This window comes from Jaculus jaculus, chromosome 4, assembly GCF_020740685.1.
Source record: "Jaculus jaculus isolate mJacJac1 chromosome 4, mJacJac1.mat.Y.cur, whole genome shotgun sequence".
NCBI classification, from domain to species: domain Eukaryota; kingdom Metazoa; phylum Chordata; class Mammalia; order Rodentia; family Dipodidae; genus Jaculus; species Jaculus jaculus.
Genome location: NC_059105.1, coordinates 166,998,357 through 167,009,531, shown reverse-complemented (window position 1 = coordinate 167,009,531; position 11,175 = coordinate 166,998,357). Strand labels below are relative to the sequence as shown.

At 39.3% G+C, this 11,175-nt stretch overlaps 1 pseudogene; it reads left to right on the top strand.

The window, feature by feature from the left end:
• The first annotated feature begins 10,706 nt into the window (after nt 1–10,706).
• Nucleotides 10,707–10,811, top strand: LOC123460547 (annotated as a pseudogene).
• Nucleotides 10,812–11,175: the final 364 nt, after the last annotated feature.

Below are 11,175 nucleotides of genomic sequence, written 5' to 3'. Positions count from 1 at the left end.
ACGTGCTGAACACGGTGGTGTGCCTGTAATCCCAGGAGGGATCGTGGGAGGCAAAGGCAGGAAGATCCCTGGCATAAGCTGGCTAGGTTAGTAGACTAGCCAAATCCATGAGCTCTGAGTTCAGTGAGAGACACTAGGTCAGCAAGTAAGGTGGCATACAACAGAAGCCATGAAATATCAACTTTTGGCCTCCATGCAACAAGTACACACGTGTGCACACACACCTGCATGATATCTGCCTACCTATATACAAGCATGTGTACACATACACACAAGGATTAAGGAAAACCATTTTGGGTTTTTAAAGATCAGAATACACAGATAATTTAATTTCCCTTTTCCTAAGTCCTCAAAAACTGCAACTTGCAATTTGCAAAGCTATTATTGGTAGTTAGAAATATTCAAACTACAACGTACAGTATTAAGATATTATCTCTGTAATCGAAGAATTTTTTAAATTCTTTTATAAGCTGTGTTTTTAATTACTAAATACTGTAGGTATTTCCTGGTACTCCCACACCCAAAAAAAACTTACCAACAATATATCTGACAAACCTAATTTGACAAATAAAAGGTTATGTAGGAACTGAAGAGTTGGCTCAGCAATTAAGGTGCCTGCCTACAAAACCTAAGGATCTTGATTTGATTCTAGGATACCCACATATAGCCAGATGCACAAGGTGGTACAAGCATCTAGGGATAACTTGCAGTGGCTAGAGGCCCTGGCATGCCCATTCTCTTCTTTCTCTCTCTATGCCTCTTTCTCTACCAAATAAATACATATATAATATAAATAAATTAAAGATAATATACTTTTATTACTTAGATTACTCATGTTATAGTCTAGTCATCATTAACTACAGCTATAAATTATAAGGAGGATGTGGTGTTTGGCTCTGGCATCTTTTATTAAGATTAAACTTCCTACTTAAGTGCCCAGCAGGCAAATCCTTACTGGGGATGGGGCTGAGGGGAGGATGTCACTGGGGCTGGATTTCGGCCCAGACCTATCAGGTGTGTAAAGAGTATTTTGAACTCCAGCTGTTTGTGCTTGTTGGCTCTCTGCTATGCTCTGTGGAAGTTAGCTAGCTTCTTCCTGTAAGGTTCGGGAGTGACCAAGACAATGGGGACCACTATAGGGCAAAGATGGAAGTTTTATTCAGGGGAAAAAAACACAAGCTGCCAGGGCTGACCCTCATGAGCAGAACAGTCAGCTTGGGGTCAAAGAGAGTGGGCTTCATAGGCTCTTTAGTTGGGGGAAGGTGAGGAAGGGAAGGAATTTTTTTTTTGTTTTCTGTTGGGGCAGTAAATCTCTGTTCTTTACATTAGCCATAGGGTGAGACCAGAAGTAACCTGGTGAGAGATAAGGGGAAAGTAAATCTAGACTTGGAGCCTTGTTAGGCAGGGGAGGGATAATGGCTGGGCAATTTCTTGAGGAATGTAGATGACCCACTTCTCTGTCGCCCTCCTGCTGTAACTCCACTTTGTCCTGACCTACCACTATGACATGGATGATGCTGGTCCTGAATTCTATAAGCCTAAAATAAGCCCTTGCCTTCCATAAGTTGCTTCTGGTCAGGTTATTATCACAGCAACAAGAAGGTAACTACAACAGAAAATTAGTAGCAACAGACACTGGTAGCTACCTACATTAAGCTATTGATCAGAGAGACCTACAAGGTCTACAAACCAAGACAGCTTTCTGTCAAAGAAATTGATTACCTGCCCGAGGCAAAAGCTAAGCCCTATTGCTGAAGACACCATATGCTGCTGACACAAAGTACACAGAGACCAGGATGGAATTCAAAAGAAAGCCAGTCCCCAGTGAGCCTGTCTCGTGCTAGAAAGCACTACAACAGCTACTGGGGGAAAATGGCCAATAGTCTGAGCAACTAGAGGTCTAAGCTACCCAGAAGCCAACACCCTGACACAATGTACACACCAGTGCAATAGTGGCACACAGCCTTGGTGGGTAACCAATAGCTTTCTGATTGGCTAAGAGATACACTCAATGTAACAGAACCCATATCTGGAATACGATCAGAATCCTATGGAGACAAGGATTCTGTTTTCAAGTGTCAAGCTCTCACTAGTCTTTGGCTAAAAGAGGGGTTACATAATCAAATTCTCCCTAAATTAATAATGCTTATCCCATTTAAACTATGCTGACTTCACTCTCCATTGAAGAATCTGTTCTTTTTCAGAAGGTAGCAAGACGGAAGGAGAGAAACTACCCCTCTCACTTTAGCCAAGCCACAGCTGAATTCAGAGGAACTGGGGAGATAAGCAAGAGAGCTGCTTCCGTGCAGTTCCTGAGCATCAGTGCCAGGGTGAAGGAGACAGACCCTGAGGATACTCAACACCTACCAAAGTAGAAATCCAGAAGCTCCTAAGAGCTCATCACTGAAACAGACTTAAAATTCACCCACCACAGCTCAAGGAATTTTGCAGAAGGGGAAGGAAAGATTCTAAGAGCCACAGGTTAAGACATCATGCCCAGAGGCATCCCCTCCCCACAAAAATAACTGACTACTGCTCCCACAACACATAAACTACAGCCCCATGGGGAATACCTGGAACCCCACTGAGAAGCATCCCCAATGGAATGGGGGTAGAGACAAGAGGAACAAAAGGGGTACCAACACATAATGTATCCACACAAAACACCTTGTTAGTAATAATAATAATAAACATTAAAAACAGAAAAAAGAAAATTGGTACCAAGAGAAGGGTTGTTTCTGCAATGAATATGATCATGTGGATTTTGGTATTTTCTAATGTGTTGGTGCTGAGAAATGTGGAAAGATTTGGTATTTTGGATTGAAAAAGTTTTATTGTGTTATAAGCAAAGTTTCATGGACTATTCTGGTGAGAGTTTAAGATGCTAAATGTAAAGAGAATTGTGGACTGTGAAAACCTGGCTTATAAAACTTTCAAAAGGGAAACAGAACTTTTTTGGAACGGGGCTTCAAGTACAAAGGATGACTCACTTCTTCTGCCCATATCCTAATAATCTGAGCAAGCTGAATTTAAAAGTAATGGACTGGTGTGCCTTGCAGAAGTTACAGAATAGAAACATAAGAAAGATGTACTGTCTCATGGTGCTGGGAAGAAGTGACAGGAGTGCTCAGCACTACAATATCTCTATCACACTATGGTGGTTTGATACAGGGGTCCCCCATAAACTTAGGTGTTCTGAATGCTAGGTTCCCAGCTGATGGATATTTGGGAATTAATGCCTCCTGGAGGGAGTGTATCATTGGGGGCCGGCTTATGGGCTTTATAGCCAGTTCCCCATGCCAGTGTTTGGCACACCCTTCTGTTGCTGTGGTCCATCTTATGTTTGCCAGGGGGTGATGTCCACCCTCTGCTCATGCCATCGTTTTCCCCTGTCATCGTGAAGCTTCCCCTCGAGCCTGTGAGCCAAAATAAACCTCTTTTTCCCAGAAGCTGCTCTTGGTTGGGTGATTTCTACCAGCAATGCGAACCGGACTGCAACACACACCTGCCAAGGCTCAGGGTCCAATGCAGAAGAGGTGGCGGAAAGAATGTAAGAACCAAAGGAAGAGTAGGACTCCTTATAACATGCTCCTCCAGACACAAAACAGCCTGGATACCCATGACCTCACAGTGCCTGACACGACCTACCCAAGACCATCATACTAGGAGGAAAAGATCATGACATCAAAATAAACAAGAGACTGATTGAGAAGGGAAGGGTTATGATGGAGAATGGAGTTTCAAAGGGGAAAGTGGGGGGAGGGAGGACATTACCATGGGATATTGTTTACAATCATGGAACTGTTAATAAAAAAATAATAATAATAAAATAAAATTTTTTTAAAAGATGTATTGTTTATCTAGGAAAAATTCAAACAAGTTTGAAGTTACAGGCACAGAGACTGGTTTTCGGTTACTGAAGCTAGTTGTTGATTACCACCATTAAGGGTGGTCCAAATGCAAATGAGGGAGAAATTAATGCATAGAAGGCTCAAAAGAGTAAAAGTACAAATACTTTTGAAAGGAGGTAGGTTGAAGGAAGACTGGTAAAGAGTATGTGGCTCTTCAAGGGTTATCCCCCTTGGATTTATAAATTGGACTACGCCTCACACCTGGAGCTAGTTTTGAAAGCATGAAAAATGCAGAGAATTAGGTCATGAAGTGTAACAGAGTTTTCTTTTTGGAAATGGCCCCTGAACAAAGTGAAGCAGGATTGAAATCCCTGGGTGGAGGCCCAGTAAGGCCATTTTATGAGGGTGAACAGGTTCCAGAGGCCACTATTATAAGACAAAGTGAATCAGGGTTATGGAGTTCTATGGAGTCCAGTAAGGTCACTGTATGTAGGGGAGCCAGTTCCATAAACTGCTGCTAATATACAGCAAATGAAACAGGGTGGAAAACCTTTGTATGGCCAAGAAAAGCCACCATATAGAGCTATAAAAATAGGCTGAGTGTGGTGGTGCACGCCTTTAATCCCAGCACTTGGGAGGCAGAGGTAGAAGGATCACCAAGAGTTCAAGGCCACCCTGAGACTACATAGTGAATTCCAGGTCAGCCTGAACTAGAGTGAGACCCTACCTCGGAAAACCAAAAAAAAAAAAAAAAAAAAAAAAATTGGTGGTTTGTAATGTAGACCCAAAAATGTTTTGCATGCATATCCCAGGGCTGAAAAGTGTCTGCCAGGCAGAGCTGCCGGTCAGGGACAGAATTTGCCTCAGTCTCCTCAGCCCAGCTGGAGCTAAAGAAAGAAAGTCCAGAGGCCTCTGTCACGGGTATGGATACCAGACTTAAAACTGCAGATGTCTCATGTGTGTCTGCTAGTTATTGATTTTCCCTTAGTCCTGTCTCTTCTTTTTATGTTTTTTTTACAGTGGAAAGTTTTGGGTTGTTTTGTGTCATTAGGTATTAGAAGTATATACCTTATGCTTTGACCTTACAGGATTCACAGTTATGAGACAGTCTAAGATGACACCTGGTATTTTGTTAAAGTCTTAAAGTTGGTAAAGATTACAGAGATCTTTAAGTTGGACTGGGTGTGATTTCCACTATAGGACAAGGGGCAGAATGTGGTGGCTTGGATATCAATATATATCCCCAATAGATTCATGATTTTTTTTAAGATTAAACTTCCCACTTAAGTTCCCAGCAGGCAGATCCCTGCTACCATGGGAACGTTACTAGGGGTGGATTTTCAGCCCACTCCACTGTGTGTGTAAAGAGCATTTGAAGCTCTGGCTGTCCATGCTTGTTAGCTGTTTGGTGGTGTCCCTCTGCTATGATCTACGGAATTGTGCTGGGTTCTTCTGCCATTGATAATGCTTGCCATGGATTTTGTAAACCTGAAATAATAGCCTTTCTTTCTACAAGCTGCTTCTGGTCAGGTATTTGCCCCAACAACAGGAAAGTAACTGCAACAGAGGGAATTTCCAGTAAATCACAACAGGGAAATTTCCTTTTAGTATTTAAGCATACAGCTGCAATTAGATATTTTCTTTGTAACTCCTATTACTCATGTTTTGACTTGTACGTCCTGCAAAGTTCACTGTTTCTATTCAAGAGTTCTCTGTTTCCTATATGCTTTCTTACATTTGCACTTTTGTTTGCCAATTCGTATCTCAACAATGACACCTAGTTAAATCATCCCCTGAGTTGTTTCACTAAGGTATGTCTCTTAGAATTCAAAATTTTTTATTTTCCTTTCAGTGATCCCATTTTTTTTTTCTTGCCAAAGTCAGGTTTTATTACTTTTGCCAACAGTAACTAGTCAGCTAGGCATGACGTCAGAGCTTCCTCCTGGTCGTCCTCTTTCACTAGTGATTAGATCCCACAAACGGCACATAAAATTGTGGTGATAACTCACTGGCACTGAGTTACACTTGTAGGAGAACTCCAAGAGGAAGAAATATCACAGACAGGGAAAAGCACATATTCTGACAATTCCCAGCAAAGTACAAGGATGGCTCTCTCTGCTGTCCTATGTCTTTATTTAGCCACAGGGAATGAAAAGATGTCATTCAGCCACTTTGGCTTTTTAGCTAGTTTGGAAGACCTGGATACTTCACATGAGTAAATACTGATCTCCCACAGTGGTTCATAATCTTCTGAAGATAACTCCTTCCTCCCAATGCCTGCTGCTTTCTGATATTTACCCTGAACTCCAGTACTGCTCCCTCAGCTGCTTGCTCAGTTCACAGAGCTGAGCAGCCATTTCATTCATTCAGAAAGGCAGGCAGCTGGGGGTCAAAAGTAAAAGGGAAGATAACTACATACAGGTCAACTTGTTTTTCTAAAACCTTAAATTGTAAAATAAAGTTTGAGGGTGGGATGTGACACATAAATCTGAAGTATACTTGAGCATTATACTCATTCCCAAGAATCAGTAGCTTTCTCGAAAATACATTCTTAAATATATGAAAGTAAGGCATTCTCCAAATACTCTTAAGATACAAATCTCAAAATATAATACAGCTACTAATCACTTGATGTAGGCTTTAATGGAATCCCAGTTTTAATTATTCTAGGACACAATCATCTTTTGTTTTAGAAACAAGTTAAAATCAAGTTGCTGTATTTTTCTTCTGTTAGGAGAAAAACAAATTATGTCTTTGGCCAATCAGATAAATTTCCCAAATGTACTAACAAGTCTCACAAATATGAAAAATTATGACAACTATTTTATATGACCTCCAAGATAACCTTCCATATTGCTTATAGCCCAATGATTTTTTTCTTTTCTAAATGAGGATTGAAAATAAAAAATATTACAAATATACTAATTACTAAATAATTTAAATAATAAGATTAAATTAAAACTAGTTTTATAGAATTTTTGTGAATGTTCCTTGTTAAAAATTTAAAAGTTCATATGAAGTATTCAAAATCTCAATTGTAATCTCTAAAATGAAAACACACTATGGTTTATTGTTCCTGCTATCCAGATAGAAATCATATAGGATATGAAATTTGGGTTTCATCCTTGAGTCAGTAGGTAATGTAATTCTGTGTACTCTATTCAACACAATATCCTGAATTGATTGTAGTAGATTTGCTTTAGTATTGATGGACGATATCTGATATATTCCTTTATGAATCATAGTAAACATTATTTTTATTGGAACTTCTGTCATGATAGAATTTCATTAAGTATCTAAAAGGATAAGGGATCATAATCATGTGTAAAGATGTCTTGGTCTTAGGAAAAGTAGAGAGAATGTCTATAATCAGTAATTTTCACAAAGTTAAATTTGAACCAGGATTAGTTGAAAATAAGGAACCGTATAGGCTGGTAAGCAAAATATAAAGTAATATTCCTTAAACAGATACATTATGACCAACAAATACTTACCGAATCCCTTATGTGTGCTAAGTGCAATTCTGGTACTAAGGCCATCAAGATAAACAAAGCACTCTGTCCTTAAAAGATGCAGCTCACATAGATTCTGGCTGGTAAATTCCAAGCCCAGAATTGGGATGCCCGTCCTCACCCCACAGTGAGCTGTTGTCCAGGAAGACCCATAAAGTCTCCAAAACAATACAGACCATTGCCAAAACACTTGGTTACCTGACAGAGCTAAAGGGTAAGACCCTATTGCTGAAGAGAGCTGAGGCTGCAATCACAGGACATCGGAATATCATGCTGGTACCAAAAGGGAAACTAGCTCCCTCCTAGCTAGCTCTCATAGGGCTGGAGAGCCCTGTGGGAGCTGCTGGAGGACAATGACCATCAACAATATGAATAAGCAAAGGGGCCCTGCAGACTGCAAAATCAACCAGCCAGACAATCAGTACACACTTGCCCACTACTGGCACACAACCTCTGACCTAACCAACTGCTCTCTGATTGGACATGAGGCCCGTTTAGTGGGGGAAAACACATATCTGGTACTGGAAACCAAGTCAGAATCCCACGGTCAGGAAACTCAAGACTTCAGAAAGAAGCCCACACTGACATCTGGAGAAGAGGCTCTCAAATAACTTTCCATACCCCATTTAACCCAAGCTGTTCTCACTCTTGGCTGGAAAATCTGCTTTAGTTATATAAGGCAGAGAAAACACAAGAAAAGAGCCAAAAAAAAAGAAGAAAAGAAATAAGAGCCACTCATAAGACAAAAAGATAGCCAACTGCCCACTATGAGACTGACCACTCTACCACATCTGCCAAGGCCCAGGAGAAATTGCAGAGGAAGCAATGACATGCATACTGCTCTTACTGATAGCCTGACAACCAATTCCATGGAGACACTGACAAACGAAGTGATCAATCAAAACCTATCAAAGCAGAAATACAGAGACTACAGAGAACTCAACATTAAATCAGACTTCCAACAGGCCTGCCACGGCTCAAGGAACATTGTGGAAGAGGGAGTGGAAAGATTGTAAGAGCCACAGCGTGGATAGGAATGTCATGAGGCAGGATCCCCATACCCCGCTACCCCATAGGAACTAACTGAGTTCTTATGACCCCACAGTGAATATCATAATCCCACTGAGGAAGACCCCCCCCCCAAGGTAAAGGGATAAGGAATGAGAGGATAAAAGAAAATAAACTGTTATTATATACGTATAATAACATATATATACACACACATATACATATATATATATATATATATATATATATATAAAATTAACTAAAAGGACTTCAGTTCAAATAGCAAGAAGCTCTGGGGTTTCTATTTTCTCTTTCTCTTTCTCTCTCTCATTCTCACTTTCTATTTCTCACTCTCACTCTCAATCTACAGTTCCGTGTGCTATGATTCTAATGTACCTTCCCTAAATGATGAATCTCTAATTTAACTTGTAGTTAAAAAGAACAAATTTGGGCTGGAGAGTTGGCTTAGCAGTTAAGGTGCTTGCTGGCAAAGCCAAAGGACCCAGGTTCAATTCCCCAGTACTCATGTACAGCCAGATGCACAAGGTGGCACATGCATCTGGAGTTCATTTGCAATGGCTAAAGGCCTTGGTTTGCCCATTCTCTCTCTATCTGCCTTTCTCTCTCTCTCTCTCTCTCTCTCTCTCTCTCTCTCTTTCTCTTTCTCTTTCTCAACTATTTTTAAAAAACACAAAACTAAAAAAAAAAAAAACCCACAAAACTAAAGCAAATTCACTCTGCATCACAGCTACTTAGTTTTGCATAGTAAAACTCATCAGTACACATATGATAGATAGAAAGAGATGTATAACCCAACAGTACAGAAAAACAATCACCATTCATTTTGACCCTTGTGCACTTTGTTTCATTTTATAACTAATATTGAAATTGTAACGCAGAATAGCTCAGCCATAATGTCCTAGGATTTTTTTCCATTTTTCCTATACTGATTTTCAGCTCAAAAGACCTATCTCTTCAACATGGTAATGCTTTGTCTTCAACCTCTTTCCAGAACACAAATATTAAATAAAAGCATTAGTTTTTAATGGCACTTATCTGAGGGTCATGTATACAAAAGATACTGAAATAGAAAGAAGGTAGGCATTATGAAGACGAGGTACAACAGTATGTCAGAAAACATACAAGAACACCAGTCATAATAAACCTGAAGAGGAAAGCTGCCATGCATAAACTAAAGCCAATAACTTTTCTAGCATTATATTTTTCAGTGACATTTTTGAAGCATTCAAAATTATTATTGCACTGTATTTACTTAATGTACTATAATAAAGATTTGGAATAATTATCTGAAATATGGTCATAAAGAAAAGCAAAGTTACAAGTGATGGTATGGCAACTCATTAGTCTGTCACTATTCAGATGTATCACATATATACAGACTAAACCTACAATATCTCTTTAAAACTTTTGATATCTCTTGTAGACAATGGATATAATACTAATTGATTTGGGGCTGGAGAGATGGCTTAGCGGTTAAGCGCTTGCCTGTGAAGCCTAAGGACCCTGGTACAAGGCTCGGTTCCCCAGGTCCCACGTTAGCCAAATGCACAAGGGGGCGCACGCATCTGGAGTTCGTTTGCAGAGGCTGGAAGCCCTGGCGCGCCCATTCTCTCTCTCTCCCTCTATCTGTCTTTCTCTCTGTGTCTGTCGCTCTCAAATAAATAAATAAATAAATTTTTTAAAAAATACTAATTGATTTGACATAATTCAATTATTTGAAATTAGAATTAACTTTAAAAGTTTCTATAATTTCTTTTCATTCAGTCATGATAGACATTTCAAATATAACCCAAACTCAGGAACACTAGTTTTACCTGAGCCAATCATTTGCAATAATCATTTATGCAATCAAATAAAATTGAGCCTTTCTTTCATTAGTGACATCAAGGAAAAGTTAAATAAAGTTACATAGAAAATCTGGACTGTTATTGTATGATAAGGTTGGTTAAAACTCCACAAACATAAGGTCAAAGACTAAATGACATAATGAATATAATAAAATTAAGGCAAAAAAATTATTTCAACCCTCATATCCACCAAACCCTCAGGAAAACTGAAAGGTGTTTTCTTGTATTTGAAAACTGGATTCTAAATATCAACTCAGAAATGGTTTTTGGTGGAACAGAAAAGTACTCAATAAATGTTTTTATCATATAACTTTCTCTACTAATTTGCCCTTCTTTGTAATGCAATTAAACTTCCTGCCTGATTCCAGGATAGTATCAATTATCATGTACAAAAATATTAAAGTCTTGGTATTGCACTCTCTTGGCGAGCTATCTCAGGCCAGTTATTGGCTTCTAAAGTAATTTTAGTGTTGTATGAAAGGAAAGGAGACTGGCACTCATGCTCAGGCCTCACAACACACATATGGTCAAGGCACTGCCATGTACTTTGTGGCATCTAACCACTATGTATTTTGTTTGTTTGTTTTGTTTTTCAAAGTAGGGTCTCACTCTAGCTCAGGCTGACCTGGAATTCACTATGTAGTCTCACAGTGACCTTGAACTCATGGTGATCCTCCTACCTCTGCCTCCCAAGTGCTGGGATAAAAGGCGTGCTCCACCACATCCGGTTTAAACACTATTTTGTAATATACATGGTTTATTCCTAAAGAAAAATATGTCAACTAGGAGACAGTAAAAAATGAGCCTAATTTTCCCTAAATATTCCATTCATTGGAAACTAGTTAGATGAATTACACTACTTGAATTTAAAAAAAAAAAATTAAAGACTCAAATAACAACAAACAAAAGGCCCTTTTGAAATCAGAACCTACCAGG